At 36.4% G+C, this 15,722-nt stretch overlaps 1 protein-coding gene across 4 annotated transcripts in view; it reads left to right on the top strand.

Moving 5' to 3' along the window:
* Positions 1-15,722, top strand: part of FGF14 (fibroblast growth factor 14) — a 685,979-nt gene that overhangs the window by 560,370 nt on the left and 109,887 nt on the right. The window lies entirely within an intron of this gene.

Below are 15,722 nucleotides of genomic sequence, written 5' to 3'. Positions count from 1 at the left end.
ACAGAAGTATTAGTTTTCATCCCAATACCAAGGGAATGCAAAACTTGGACTTCCCTGGTTTCATAGGTTCCACACAGGACAATATAATTAATCCATTATATTTACCAAGGAGGACTTTTCCACTTAAGCTCCACACTTGAGATTGTAAATATTCCACTCGGCAGTGTAAACTCCTCATTACAAGGAGACCTAGAGGATAATTGTCCTGACAATGATATCTTGGTACAAGTTTATGTAGCCATAAAAAGTTTAAAACTACTGAACTCAGTTAGACTATTATTGCATTATAAAAACACATATTCTTGATTTTCTCTAAATATAAATAGGTTTGAATAGCTAAGGTTACGATAAGAAAAAAGCATGTCATTTTAGGGGAAAGGGCTCTGTTTTGTGTGCATGCTGACCTATGTGTTGCAACAATTTGGTTGTTATACATGCACAAAATATTACATTTACAACACTGCATGAATGATTTAAATGCAAGTGGCAGTGCCTTTGACTTCAATCTATGATTTCTTTCAGTATTATTTCAATACGATTCTTCTGAATGCCTTTTAACTATAAATTTATAAATATGAATCTTGTAGCTATCAAAGTTATAGAATAGGGCCAGTCAAATTACTATAAAGTATATATTAATAATTAGTGGATTCTTCTGAATACCTTTAAAGTATCAGTTCATAAATATGAATCTTGTAGCTATCAAAGTTATATAATAGAGCTAGTCAAATTACTATAAAGTATATATTAATAATTATATTAGTGGATAAAGGAGCTATCTATATATCACTGAAGGAAATAAAATAACTGACACTAAATATATCTATTTTAAGTAACTGAGAAATAAGAAAAAGTTGTCTTCAAATAAAAAGTAAGCTATGAGAAATTATGGATTGGTTTTTCATAATGTATTTTAATTGGGGGAAAATAACATATAAAAAATGGCCACAACAATTTTTGTGAATTTGATAGAATAGGCTAGAAGAACTGAAAATTAGTTTATAATTGAAAACAAATTTAGAATCTTTTAAAATAAATGTACTCAGTATTTCCTTTATAACAGCATATTTGAAATATCAGCAGGTATCCATTTTACATTGGAATTAATTGAACTGGTATTTATATTTCAAAATATTTCTCATTTGCTAAGAAGAGATTGAGGTTTGTTTTACCTTCAATAATATCTTCATTGGGCATTGAATCACAGGTATTTATTAAACTGCTGGTGTTAAAGGGTCACAAAAGCATATCAGCCCTTCTTCCTGAGTAAAATTGATTTTATTTTCTCCTAGCTCTGTTCAGGAGAGTAGGTTTCAGCCCTGTTTCTTTAGGCAGAAACATCCATGGAGTGAAAACAGACTTCTAATTTGGTTTTCACAGCATAGAGGATGCCTTACATTTTCTTCATTTTGAGTCTGTATACATGGTGTGATCTTCAAAATGGTATCATTAATCTATGGCTTTCTCAAATATTCCATTAACTATAATTCAATTTCTGCAACAAAAAGAGCAATTGGATAAACACCATAGACATAATCTATAAGGAAACTCTATATTTGAATTTTGATACCTCATTTCCATGATGTGGTTATTATGTATTACATGATGCCTGTATCGAAGCATCTCCTGTACCCCATAAATATATACACCTACTATTTAACCCACAAAAATTAAAAAGTACATATATACATTTTTTTGAGACTATCCCAAACCTCCCTTCTAGTTTTCTGTTGCCTTTATTAAGCCAGGAGCACTGGTAGTATTACTTTTTCATGAGAGTCATAATTGGCCCAAACTCAATCTGTCTTTTTATTTCTAAATATCACCTTCAAATACTAAATTCTATTTTTCCTTAAAGTCAAAATCCAAGACTTTCTCAGGATCACATTTGTATGTCTATAAATTAGACTTCACATGGGCCATGGCAGCTAAAAGGAATCAAAGAGATCCTAAGTTTACATTCAACTTAAAACTCATAAAAGGTCTTTGAAAGGGGTATATTAAAATCGTATATTTCATCAGACACAGAACAGTGCAGTGAAATGGGTGTTAACATTATTATGTTCTAGATATAAGTAGAGATACACCATTTGTGTTATCACATCTTTCATGTTAATTTAAAGAAGTAGATTTTAGCCTTGATTACACCTTGGGCAACTTTTAAATTATACTGATGCCTGTGAATTTGATATAATGGTTTGGGAAGGAGTCTGGGAATCTGAGAATTTTGAAATCTTGCTTGATATTTGTAAGAGATACCCTGGCTTCATCTACTTATAGCTCTCAGAGCAGACAAAAACATGGCATAAAAGAAGTGGATAATATAAGCTTCTGCCTCATTGATTACTGCTGTTCACTGGAATTTTTGCTTGGCACTAATTACTTATCAACTTTTTCATTATTTGGTAAATTTAACTAGGTATAGCTTATTTGCACTAGTTGCTTCTCTTGAAAAATTGTGTGTGGTTTTTGATTTTTTTTTTTTCCCTCAGTTACCTGCCTAGTTCAAGCTCATAAAGCAAAGTTGATTTGCTTGAGGACTTTGTTACTGGTCTACTTTACACAGTGCCGGAACTTCTTGCTTATTTATGTTAGATCCTTATAAGAACCACAGGGTAAAAAGTACATTTACCTTAGAAGAGTTTTTTCGAAGGTTATGTGATTACCAAGTGACAAACATTCTTTGCATACGCACTCAGTTCTACCATCAATTCTCTTTCACATATAAATTTTAATCTTTGAATAGTGACTCCCATGCACATTTTGGCTTCAGGATGAATCACTGTGCCTGAGGCAAAAATCTTTGTTAAGGATGGAGCCAAACATCCCAGAGTGGCTGGGAATCACAGGGGAGCCCTTTGCCTCCAGGTCACCTCTTAGGGGAATAACAGAACATCACAGAACAAAACTGAGGGCTGCAGGAAGTCGCAGGGTCACAGATGAGACTTTTTAAAAATATATATATATGAACAGGGTAAGAGGAAATCCCTATTGAGGGTTGTATTAGTCAAAGTTCTCTAAAGGGACAAAACTAATAGGATAGATGTATACATAAAGGGGAATTTATTAAGGAATATTGACTCATAGGATCACAAGTTGCGGTCCACGATAGGCTGTCTGCAAGCTGAGGAGAAAGGAAGCCAGTCCAAATCCCAAAGCTGAAGAACTTGGAGTCTGACGTTCCAAGGCAGGAAGCATCCAGCACCATGGGAGAAAGACGTAGGCTGAAAGACTAAGCTAGTTTAGTCTTTCCATGTTCTTCTGCCTGCTTTTCTTCTGGCTGCACTGGCAGGCTGATTAGATGGTGCCCACCCAGATTGAGGATTGGTCTGCCTTCCCAGACCACTGACTCAAATGTTAATATCCTTTGGCAAACTCACAGACACACCCTGGAACCATAATTTGCATCCTTCAATCCAATCAATTGACACAATATTAACCATCACAAGGACAATCAGAATATATTTCAGGATAAATTGAAAATTGTGAAAGTGATTGCCATTAGATTTTTTTAAGGAAGTTTGATTTAGGAGTTCATTAGCCATAAACCTGGATGTATAAGCTAAGGGACCTTAGAGTTTAAAAAGTTGTCTTTCTGAAAAGAAGAATTTCTCAAAGATCAATATAAAAGCCTTTAAAACATTATTGTTGTTAGATATACTTTTCATATACAAATGCCCTGAAAGTGTTTATGATTATAGCCATCATTTATTCAGCACGTTACGTGTCAAATCTTCTTGTAAGTGCTTTCCATGCATTTTCTCCTTTCATTCTCACAACAAACCTTATCTTTTCAAGAGTCTGAGACATAAGGGAAGGTCGCAGTTCCCTAGAGTTCACACAAGTAATGACTGGCATAACAGGGCTCACATTTAAACTCAGATACATCTACATTTTTTTAGTCAGGTCTGTTTTTTCATAGGCCAGAAGTGGCAAATCTAACAGATAATGAGAAAATAACTAGAGAATATTAAAATGTAGGTAGCCATTCTAACAAAACATGACTAAGATGACGCGCACACATACACACACACACACACACACACACACACACAGTACCATGCCAGTCACATTTGAAAAATTCAAAATAAAATATTAGCAACTAACTCCAGTACTTGATTAGATAATTAACATGACTTGCCTAAGTAGAGTGTCCTTGACGTAGTGTAGCCTGTTATACTAAAAACATAAAGGACACAGTTCCTTTCATTATATTCATAGATGCTAAAAGAAAATATCTAAGAAATTTCTGCTATCAATTCTAATTTAAAAATTATAGGTGAAATTGAAATATGAGATCTATAAACATGAACTATTTATACAAACTATTTATACAAAAATCATCATTAAATATTATATTAACTATAAAATGCAAAATCCAGTGGCATTAAAACAGTGAACTAATCAGGCGTGATTTCTCTTCTGTCAACTCTCAAAAATCTTTTGCTGGTTCTATTTAATGCAATAGGACAATAAAATAAAATAATCATTATGAATACTAGAAATTAAAGATTTAATTGTATATGATACTATCATACACTTGGAAAAGATAAAATCCTTAACAATAACAAGGAACTAATAAGATATATGAATACAAGGCAAATATACACAAACTTGTAGTTTTTATAATTTAGTTTGGTAAACAAGTTCGGTCTACAAGGATGAATTTATAAATCAGCCTTCTTCTTCTACTCCACCTCCAATTGGCTCTACAAACTCACTACTGACTCCTTTGGTTGTTACCTCAGGTAGGTCCTTACTTTTTGTGCTTGTTCAGTCCCAAAAACTTCCTGACATTTAAAATTCTGGTCCAGTATAACACTAAATTCCAAATTCTTATTGCAACCGAAACATCTTTTTTCATCTAACTTGGGCCTGTCTAGTCATTGCTGAGAAACCTGTAATAACTAGCTGCTATTTTGGGTGGAGGAAAGACGAGTGCATACAATCAGGTAGAAGCTTATTTGACTTAGAGCAGTCATAATCTCTTAGCCTTTTGTTCATGGCGGATGCACATTTACCAGCTTGTTCTCTCCAGTTCCCTCACAGGAGACTTCAGATTGCTCAGTCTTTTACAAGCAAAGTGCTAATGCCACAGTCATGTTCTGACTTACCATCGGCCGCCTCAGATTAGGGTAATTACTGCCTGTTTTAGAAACGTATCACTGCACCAGGTCACTATTCTGCTGCTTATCACTATTATGGATTCTGCACCTGGTTTATGCAAACCCCCCATTTTTACAAGTACAACTGGCTTCCAACACAGCCCTCTCTCTCTTTTGCATTACACTTCCAGGCGGCCTATAGCCTTTAGATTTCTTCTAGCAACAGTCAGACCCCATTGCTGTGGCCCTTAAATATCCAGGAACATATCTTAAGCTTTCTGTCTTCTTGAAATCTTGCTTCCTGCTTGACTTTAAAGTAAGGGAGGCGCATCCGTTCATTCGTCTGATGGCAGGAGTGGGTGGCCACAAGCACAGCGCCCTCATTCTCTCCAGAGACCTCCATCTTGCTAGTCCCTCCACGTTACTCACAGGGCTGGTTTCTGACACCCCTCCACATGTCCTGTTTAGGGGTTTAGCAATGCACATTAGGACACGGGACCATTCTGGGCCATTTTGCCCTTGATATTCAGCTACAACTGAAGTCATACCAAAAAGAGTCATATGGATGACCTTGCTATCTTGGCTATAACAAGATATAGTCAACCAATAAAATTGGAAAAATAAAAGAGCAAGACACTGTAAATGGTATATAAACATATTCAGGGAAATGAAAACTAAAACAATAAGATAACACGGTTTTTGTCCTTGAGGTGAGCAAACATTAACCATTGGAAAAAAAAGTGCAACTAAGTGTCACCAAGTTTGTGAGAAATAGGATATTGAAAAAGAGAAACATAAATCTCTTTCTCTCTGTCTCTGTCTCTCACTCACTCTCTGTCTCACACACATACACACACACACACACACACACACACACCCCCTCGAAAGGCTGAGCAGAAGCAGCATTATTACATTATCTTCAAAGGTTATTTCCAACCCCAATGTATCAATCTAAAGAGTAAATTTGAAACCTTCTTATTTTGAAATAAGAGAGGTTGAATGTAGATTTATCAAAAATGATTTTAAATGCAGTACTTTGCTTTGTCATGATTTACAGAATTCTTTCTCTTATTTCCAGATATCCATATGCCATCATAGTTAACCTCTGTTTCTTCTTGTGAACCAACAAATATGTTATGTCTTGTCCATGTGTGGCCTGTAAATACAAGTAATATTTACAGAATTTATCATATTTACTTTGGCTTGGTTAAGATTAGTAAGAAACTTATGGTACCAGAACATCTTAACCAGAATATTTAGGACCCTAACACTGTATTCCTCATATATAACTCTTGTGCTGGTTAAATGTGAACTCTCATTCATGTTCATTTATTTGTGGCTTATCACTATTGACATCTAGAAGGCTTTGCGCAACTAAGTACCTTCACCAATCTGTTTTCCAACCTTTTTTTTTCTGGACTTTTCTGCAATGAAAAGGAAGAATTGTATCCCAAATGATCATCCTGTTGAGAATGGAGATTTAACAGTACTCCGTTCTTTTCCCAGGTCTCCCCTTGAAATCCTATTTTAGAATGATACTCAGCCTTCTTATTTCATGTTGAGAATAATAACACATACTACCGGCCACTTAGCACATTTAAGTGGGTGTTTGGAAGAATCTTTTGACTGCATTTAATGAATCAATGCTGAATTAAGTAAAAGCTTGTGTCTTTTTCTCAGGTAGTGACTCTCTATAGGTTTGGACCACCACATATTTTCCATCCCTTTGCTGATGGTTTGATTTGGAATGTGTCATTTCATTTGTAAAAGGAGACATATTCAAGGTACCCATGTGCTCAAGTGCTTAGATTATAACAATGCTTTGATGCAAATGTGCAAAGACTCAGACATGAGCACTATGGATTGATAACAGGCCATAACAAAATAGAGCAAATGAATCCTCTGAAATCAGAGGGAGTGCATCAAATAAACATGTCCCACCTAAAGTGTAAAATCTACTAGGAGCACTTTGACATTTCTGTTCAAGTTCTATTGTGTTTTACATGTTTTCAACCTCAATTGTAGTCTCACTTGGAGGTGATTGCTTGATCACTAGAGGAATATGATATTATTAGTTTGAGAAATGAAGCAGTTATGCTGTTCTCTTGTGAATAGTACTAGGTATGAATTAGGGTTATGATCTTGTTTGTGTAGAATGTTTCATTAAATTTCAGATATTTGTGTCAGGATATAACAAAGTGCATTCATCAGCTTAGGAGGTTTGCTAACTTCAGCATTAAGCATAAGTTTAGTTACCCCAAGTCTACAATTAAACAAAACACAACAACAGGCTTTGAATTTTAATGGAAATTGGCAAGATGCTGAATTTCAATTAAACCTGTGGAGATGAAGAATTAGTTGCAAATTTGAACTATATGCAAACTAGCCAACATCAAGCAAATTGGTTTTATTATTTCTATATATGTATATACATACATACAATTGACCGGAGTTTGTGAGAAAACCACAGGAGAATGGCAACACTGGAAGCTCTTTATAAACATGTAGATTCCAAACCCTTTTATGAATAACTCAAGTCCTTCTTTTTATTTTAATTTTGTAATATAAACTCATCCCACACTACTCCTAAAACCTTTCTTCAATAATTCTTATGTCTTCCTATCTAATTACTGTTCATTTAAAATTTGTGTCCTTTTCACTCCATAATATTATCATGAAGCAGTGGTCCCATTGCCAGGGTAAACGGAAGTAGGATAGGGAGGGATCATTTCAGTCTCAGCTGCTGCCTAAATTCTACTTGATTTTACTTCCACTTTGTTCTTGGGTTCTCTCAATTCTTGGGGTTGAAAATGCTAACCATGAGGTTAGCTTGGTATTGTGTCTCCTCCACCAAGTCCAGCTGATCTCTACAATTTCTTCAGAAGTGACTAACTCAAGCTTCTTCTTCCTAGATTTAATGACGTTCCTTCCCTTTAAACATCTGATTTGCCCCACCTTTTTAATACTGCCAGTGTGAGTTTCCCCTGGCTGTAGTAACAAATTACCGCAAACTCGATGACTTAAAACAGCAGACACTGATGCTCATGCATTGATGCTTCTCCAGGCCAGAGGTCTGAGATCAGTTTCAGTCTGTTCAAACCAAGCTGCTAGCTGGGTCATGCTCCCTCTGGGGCACTTAGAGGAGAATCAGTTCCTTTCCTTTTCTGGTTTCAGGTGGTTTCCAGCATCCCTTGGCCTGTGGTCACATCACTCAATCTCTGCCTCTGTGGTCACAGTGCCTTCTCTTCTGTGTATGTTGGATCTCTCTCTCCCTCTCTCTTACAGAGAGACATATGTGGCGGAACTTAATACTTACCCAGATGCTACAGGATAATCTCCTGATGCCAAGATCCTTAACTTAATTGCATCTATAAAATCTTTTTTTATCCTCATATGGTAACCTTTACTGGTTCCAGAGATTAAGACCTGATATATTTGTTGTCCATTATTCATTCTACTTTAAACCCCAATCAAGCACTCTCATGCCCGATATTGGTAGCTGATTTCTACCAGTCCTTCTCCATCAGCACCAATGTGCTGTCTGTTTCTCTGCCATCTTAGATTTTACTCTAGCACAGGCCAGTTCTGCCTCTTTGAGGTTGACAGAAGAATGCATTGATAATTGGTCTTATTTAAAACCAGGAATTGATCTCCCAACTTTCTAGCTCATTGACAGGTGAATTGAGACAAAGATCTATGCAGAGTCTGGTACAGTTGAAAAGTAAATGCTTACTATATGAGTGAATAATGAATTCTGAAATTCAGAAAATCCTTGAGACACCAAAGCCATGGGAAATTCACTTTCCATTGGTTTAGGATTGCAGTTTGGTCTCAGACCTACAGAATCTCCCTGAATGTACATTGCAGTGTTTCTGTATCCAGAGATACTGGTAGAGCCTGGGTTTTCTACAATAGGAAATATTCATGACACGTATGATAGAAGATGCAATTGAATGGAATATCCTGTAACTCTCTGGTGAAAATTCAATAGTAACTGACAGGTTGGGTGTGGTATCTCATGCCTATAATTACAGCACTTTGGGAGGCCAAGGTGAGAGGATTGCTTGAGGCCAGGAGTGCAAGACCAGCCTGGGCAACATAGTGAGACCCTGTCTCTATAAAAATAATAAATAAATAGTAACTAACATATATAATATTTATTATACACCTGGTACTTTTCTAAGAGCCTGACATGTTTCATTTTATCCTCAAAAAATTATATGGGATGGTGAGGTAGGCAAAATAATGTCCCCCACCAAAATGTTCGCATTTGGATACCAGAACATACCCTATTACTATGTTACCTTATGTGGCAAAAGAGATATAACATATTGAGTTAAATTAAGGACCTTGAGATGAGATTAGCCTGAATTCTCTAAGCAGACCAGATATAATCACAAGATTACTTAAAAGTAGAAGAGAGAAGCAGAAGAGGATCAGTGTGGTGAAATGTGATTTGACTGCCATTTCTGACATTAGAGATGAAGGGAGGAGCCACAAGCCCAAAGAATGTAGGCAGCCTCTAGAGCTGGAAAGGTGAAAAGGTGGATTCTCCCTGTAGAGCCAGTAAAAAGGAATGTAAGTCTGCCAGCACCTTGATTTTAGCCAGTGAGACTGTTGATAGACTTCTAAACTGCAAAACTGTAAGATAAATTGGTGTTGCTTTAGGCCCCTAAGTTTATGTTACAATGCTAACAGGAGTTAATATAGGAAAAATTAGGAAATTTAGAAAATTTCCTAAAAATTAGGAAAATGAGTCACAGAGAGAGGAAGTGACCTACTTACGGTCAAAGGGCTAGGAGGTGGTAGAAGCAGGGTTCAAATGCAGGAAGTTCGCTTCTTGAAGTAGTGTTCTTAACCTCACGTTAATTTGCATCTCAACCCATGTACAACCAGTAACTAAATTTAACTCCTGAATGTAGTTCTCTATGTCTCATACTGGAACAATTTGCTGCCAGCAGTAAAATTCCAGCCTGATAGAGACCTGCACTTTCTAGGGCACCTGGCAAATGAAAGAACATCTGGTGCTGCTGACATAAACTCTGTGCTTTTTCTTCTTTCTATCCTTCATCACAATTTCTCTATTATTGCTGTCCCCTCTCCCAGTCCCAGGATAACTATAAGAGCCTCTCCTAAGATAATGATAATGATATGGAAAAAAAATAAAATGGTTGCTACAAGACTTCTCTAGAGCTACATATGTGATTTCCCGGGTTTCTGCTGCAGCCACTATTTCATTTAAAGCCCTGCAGCTCTATTCAGTAGGCAGGTATGGTCCTGTTATATACATTTTACATGCAAGAGAACTAATGCTTCAGGAGATTCAGTCTCCTGCCTAAGGTCTCCCAGGGAGTTAAGTGGTGGGAATAATGGCCAACCCTATTCTTGTCCAGTGCCTGCGCCACAATGAAAAGGTCAAAGGTTTTGATGCTTATAGACTTGGTTTGATTCTAAGTTATAACACTCAGAAATGTCACTTAAATATTTTGAGCCTCGTTTAAAGAATCTGAAACATAGCAGTGAAAAGCCCACCTCATATATTTGCTATGAAGACTACACCGTGGGCTGTAAAGTTTGCCTCACAGTGAAAATTAATGGAATGCTGATAGACTTTTGAAATTTTAACCTCTAGTATTCACTAGAATCTACTAGAATCATCTAGAGTCTCCTGTGAGTCCCTGATGGGGTCATGCAACCAAGGCAGCTATTTCTGAAATTCTTCCAACTCTAACAGATCATGTTATTTACTTTAGCCCTGGGTCATCAGTTTTCCTAATGAACCACACATTTTTTTTTATGATGACTATGCTAGAAATGGGTTTTAAATAGGGTAGATAATGATCATTATTTTTTAAATAGGGTAGAAACTTATTTGTTCCCAATGCCTTCAGAATAGCTGAAGAGTGAACACTTTAAAGAGTGATTGGCAATGTTGACTGGCTAGTGTATTCCTAGGTGGTGCAATAGCAGTGTAATTCACTACTTTTTACACCACTATTAAAACTCCTCTTTTCAGGCTTTCAATGTTTGTGATTTATGCAATTGTTATTCTCTTATTGTGGTTGCTGCTTCTTTGTAAATTAAACTCAGGAGAAACCTCTAATAGCACATTATGATATTGCATAGAACTGATTTCACATAGACTCAGTCAAAGTTGATATTCCCTACTTGTCGACATCTGCATCTTTAAAGGTGCCTCTTCCATAGGGATGTATAATAACCAGGCTAGCTGTGGGCTAGCTGGTTTCTTTCTCAACTTTATGCATGCTTTCTGTAAAGACTTTTGGATGAGAATAATATTATTTCTTTACTCTGCTTTTCCCTTTTCCTGGATGTCAGTGCTCACCTGCAATTAGCTGTATCTCGCAGCCCAGGGATAAACAGCAAAAACTTGAATCTGGAAACACCAGAAACACAGCAGTTACAGACCCTGAGGGGCAGAAACCACAAATGAGTTTCCCTGACCTTGACTTTGTTTGCTACCAGAGGTACCTAACACCTAGGGTGACATTGGTAATGAGATTCTAATGAGAAGACAGGAAAGGTGTGAGAGAACTAGGGTGGAGCTGGTTCTCTTTGCTTTCCATCCCTGAGTACATATATAAAAAAAATGCAACCACAGCAAATCAGTAGAGTTTTTTTAAAAAAATATGTTCCTTCTTTTTTAAAGCAAGAGATATTTTTATCTCGACCCAGCAAGGATACTTGGAATAAAATTAGAGCATGTATGGAATTGAATTAATCCATGGATTAAACTCATTCATGTGGGAGAGCATGGTTATTACTGATCTAATCTAGCCATAAATGCTGGCCCTGTGGATATGTGGAACTCAGTGCTGTATGAATGCTAAGAATACAGGATGCCCATTCAACCTTCAATTTGGAAACTTCATCATGATAACATTGATTATCAGGTAAACTCAGAAGCAGTACAAGGCATGCCTTCTCTCATCTCCTTGCAAAAAAAAAAAAAAAAAAAAAAAGTCTTTTATTTTTAAAGTATTTGAAATAGTTCTATCAATTGTTTGACAATTAATGATTACCATGTGGTCACAGAAATAGTTACCAGGGATGAGCATATTCATTTTAAGTGACTTGGAGGCAGGATCCAGTGTGCATATTCAATTCTCGATGAGCAGTCTTACAGAAGTGATTTTCCTGCACTTTATTGACTTAGTCATGTAGAAGAAACTTATTGGCATTTTGGACATATTGGGGTCTACAAATTGACTTGCAATAGGTAGTTCAATTATTTTGTTACAGGAATTGCTACTCATCTATTCATGGGTCTTGTTCTTTTTAAAAGAGTCAGAACAATATCCATATGTGCGTGTGTGTGCGCGCGTGTGTGCGCGTGTGCGCATATGTAAGATATACATGTGTGTGTTTTATTTGTAATGCATAAATAACTTATTTGGATGACTTATACTTGGGGGATTAAAGTAATCGATTTCATAATAATTCAGACATGATCCTGAAATTTATATCCTGACATACCTAAAGTGAGCATTGCAGTGTCCCACATTTTTTTAAAGAAGTTAGCCACATTTGAAGTTGACTTGCTTAAATTCACCTCTAATAATTTAGGTTAATGACGCTGAGTAGTTGAAGGTGTCTTATGATGGTAAAGATCTATGTTGGCATGATTTCATTAATGAAACTAAAGTGAAACTGTGATTTGGTTTTACTTCAACTAAGTGAGCAGTGAATAATTTAATGTTTCATAATTACGCTTTCCATGAATAGTCTTAACCTTACAGACTATCTGGGTTATAAAAAAGCCTAGGGCAAATAATGTTGTTTTAATTGTCAAACATTTCTTTACAATAAACCACAAAAATAATTGTAATACTGAATTTTATCACATTTTCACAAGTACTTTTATATATACCTTATGAATAGACTAACTCTTTCTTGAAGTAAATAAGTATAAAAAGCATTTATAAGGAAATTTATGAACAATAAATCTTAGATTATTTTAAATAAGAATGATACACTATTCTTTAAAATATGAATATAAAAACTCACATGTATTTTGGAATACCGAACAATGGGAACAGTGGGAGGTTGATATAACATTTTATTATCCTTACATTATTTAAGAAGTGAATATTTGGCAATATACTACCTCTGGTAACTATTTTGTCAATAACACCAAGCTTTGTGCATTTTAAATATAAAGAAGGTTATTTACACCAAGCTTTGTGCATTTTAACTATAAAGAAGGTTATTTTCTAGTGCTATACAAAATCCATTTTCTTTCTTTTTTTTTTTTTTTGGGGGGATCCATTCTCTTTATTGTCAGGGTCCCCTCCCTGTATTCCCCCCACCCACCCCCGCCAAACCTATAGAAAAACCCCAAGCCTGGGAGTGTCCTGGGGAAAGGAGGCAGAGTGTGGGGAAACCCCTGTGCTCTACCCTCTGGCCTGGGCAGTGCAGACAGGGAGGGTTTATGGGAAAGGAGTAGGCCAGTAACTCCACCTGCAGAGGACACGGCACTGGCTGGGATGCGTTGGGGGAGGAGGCGCCTGCTGCCAGCTTTTCTCTGGTACCCGCTGGGGGGTGGCATCCAGGGTTGGGTGCCTGACTTGAGGCCTAGGGCAGTGATGCCCTTCTCCTGCTGGTGGCCATTGCTCCTGTCAGGCTGCTTACTGCAAGGCCCCATCATCCGCGTCTGTGTCCTGGCTGTGTTCCAGCTCTTCCTCACTATGTGTCAGCAGCCCCTCCTCATCGCCGTCCTCTCGAGTCCGTGCTTCTCCCTGGGGCAGGCCTGCCTCAGAAGTCGTGTTCTCTTGGGGGACTGGTGGCCGGCTGCTGCCACTGCCACCACCACTGCCGCCACCACCATCACCCTTCTTCTTGCCATCTGGATTGGCCTTTTGCTCCGCAGCGATCTGCTCCAAGCGGCTCAGCAGGGCGTCGATATTGGACTTGATCTGTGTCAGCTCCGTCTTGATGGCCTGAAGCTCACTGCTCTTTAACTTGATCTTGACTGAGCTGGTGGTGATGGCTGTGGAGCGGGCAAAGAGCTTGACAGGTATGTTAATGTTCAGAGTAGATATCATATTTTGAAAATGGATTTTGTTAAACTAACTAACAAAATCCATTTTCAAAATATATCTACTCTGAACATTAACTCTCTAAAAGTTTGCATTTAAAAGTGAAATTTCTATGTATGATTATATTACATATTGACAAAAATAGAAATTTCTTTCTTGTCTACCTGGAAGCTGTCATGTTCTTAAGGATGTAAATTAACATATAAGTATATACTTTTACTTCCTACACAGTAAGATTTACTGTTTTAATAAATGTTCACAAGATTAAGTTACTTCTGTACCAATAGTGTCTTTATCTAGTAGTTGTTGCTGTGACTACTGAGGCAATTGGTTATTTCATAAGCTAAATACTTTGAAGTCTTACATGTCAGAAGAGCCACAGTGAGCACTACTCTGCATCATTCAATTCAATTCTCAATACATGAGAATTATACATATTGCAAATATTTGCAGATGACTCTGTTACATAAAAATTTCATATTTAATTTTTAAATGTAGGCTAAATGTAGATTATTTGTCTGGCATCAAATTATGTATACCATTTTAGGTCCAACTACTAATTAATAGATTTTACTATATAAGAATAGAAGACATTTCTATTTATTTTAATTAGAAACAAATCAAAGATGGTCCTGTGTGCTTTTCATTCCACATACTACATTTTCATGAAAAGCAAATTGAGAGCCTTGGGATATGGGAAGTTTGGGGTGATGAATTCTCTGAAGTCAATATTAGTTGACCAATAACATTTGAGATGTAACTGTGAGAACGATTTCATTGGTTATCGGTTTATGATCTGGCTACTCACAATTTGATTAATTTCAATGTGGATATTTAGTGATAGGATGAGACAAGTGAATCAAATTATACTCAGCCTCGTAAATTTCTGTAGAATGTGACTCAGGATAAAGCTTTACTGCTAGGTGTTCCTGTGGATCAGGGGGGTTTTCATGATGAAAGAGTATTTATGCGTGGAAACATTGAGAGAATGGTAGAAAGGAAAAGACTAAAAGGTGAATATATTTATGGCTACATGTTTTAACTGTGAGAAAGAAAATTCTAATTTTTGAAATGTATAATTTCTATTTCACTTCCTTTCAAAAGGCAATAGAGAAGCGCTCAAAATGAAAGATATAAATTACACAGATATGCATTTGTATATAAACTGAATCATAATTTGGTAAACAGGATATATCTTACAAATATATGATAAAGACATTGCATAACAGATTGACATGGTTTATAAACCAATGTTAGAGAACTCCTTGTATTATCTTTTAGGGATATATATGATAGGATTCTTATTTCTTAAAACTTTTTATCAGGAAATATCAAAATCTATCCCCTTAAAATTCTCATGGGATACTTCTAATGTGATTTATGTCTTGAGTGGAACTGTCTCAAGTTAAGTGCATGCCCACCTTACAAATAGCTTGAGACACTTGAATCTATATCTATCTATCTATCTATTCTTTTTTTTTTTTTTTTTTTTTTTTTTTTTGAGACGGAGTTTCACTCTTGTTACCCAGGCTGGAGTGCAATGGCGCGATCTCGGCTC

This window comes from Aotus nancymaae, unplaced genomic scaffold, assembly GCF_030222135.1.
Source record: "Aotus nancymaae isolate 86718 unplaced genomic scaffold, 86718_ANA_hifiasm-v0.15.2.pri h1tg000161l, whole genome shotgun sequence".
Classification (NCBI taxonomy): Eukaryota; Metazoa; Chordata; class Mammalia; order Primates; family Aotidae; genus Aotus; species Aotus nancymaae.
Note: the sequence above shows the minus strand (reverse complement) of the source record. Positions and strands in the feature narration are given on the sequence as shown.